Here is a 477-nt window from a genome sequence, read left to right on the forward strand (position 1 = left end):
ACTTAGTGGAGAACTATCAATATCATTATTATTATTATTAGTAGTAGTAGTAATAGTGGTAGTAGTACATCATCATCATTATTAGTCTATAGTTATTATTAAATCAACTACGAAGTAGTAATAATAATACTTATGTTTTTTACAACATGTAGGCCCCCCCATAATAAGAGCCCAGCCTGCTATTGTTTTGCTGCCGCCATTAATATCAGTTCTCCACTAAGTTGATTGACTGATACAGCTCTAGAAAATACCACCTACTTTGGGTCGACCTATTTGATTGGTCTTGGCTTCAGTTTTGCATAAAGTAAACCATGTGAATTGGTCTGATGTAATGTCAGTCGCGTTCAGCAAACCCCCTTAAAATCCCGCCCACTGTGACTCTGATTGGCTGAGAGGCCAGCCTGCATCGGGTTCACACCGGTGATTGGCTCGAAAGACGTCTCGTAACCCACCCAAACCAGTCAAACAGGCAGAGAC

Source organism: Plectropomus leopardus, chromosome 11, assembly GCF_008729295.1.
Source record: "Plectropomus leopardus isolate mb chromosome 11, YSFRI_Pleo_2.0, whole genome shotgun sequence".
NCBI classification, from domain to species: Eukaryota; Metazoa; Chordata; class Actinopteri; order Perciformes; family Serranidae; genus Plectropomus; species Plectropomus leopardus.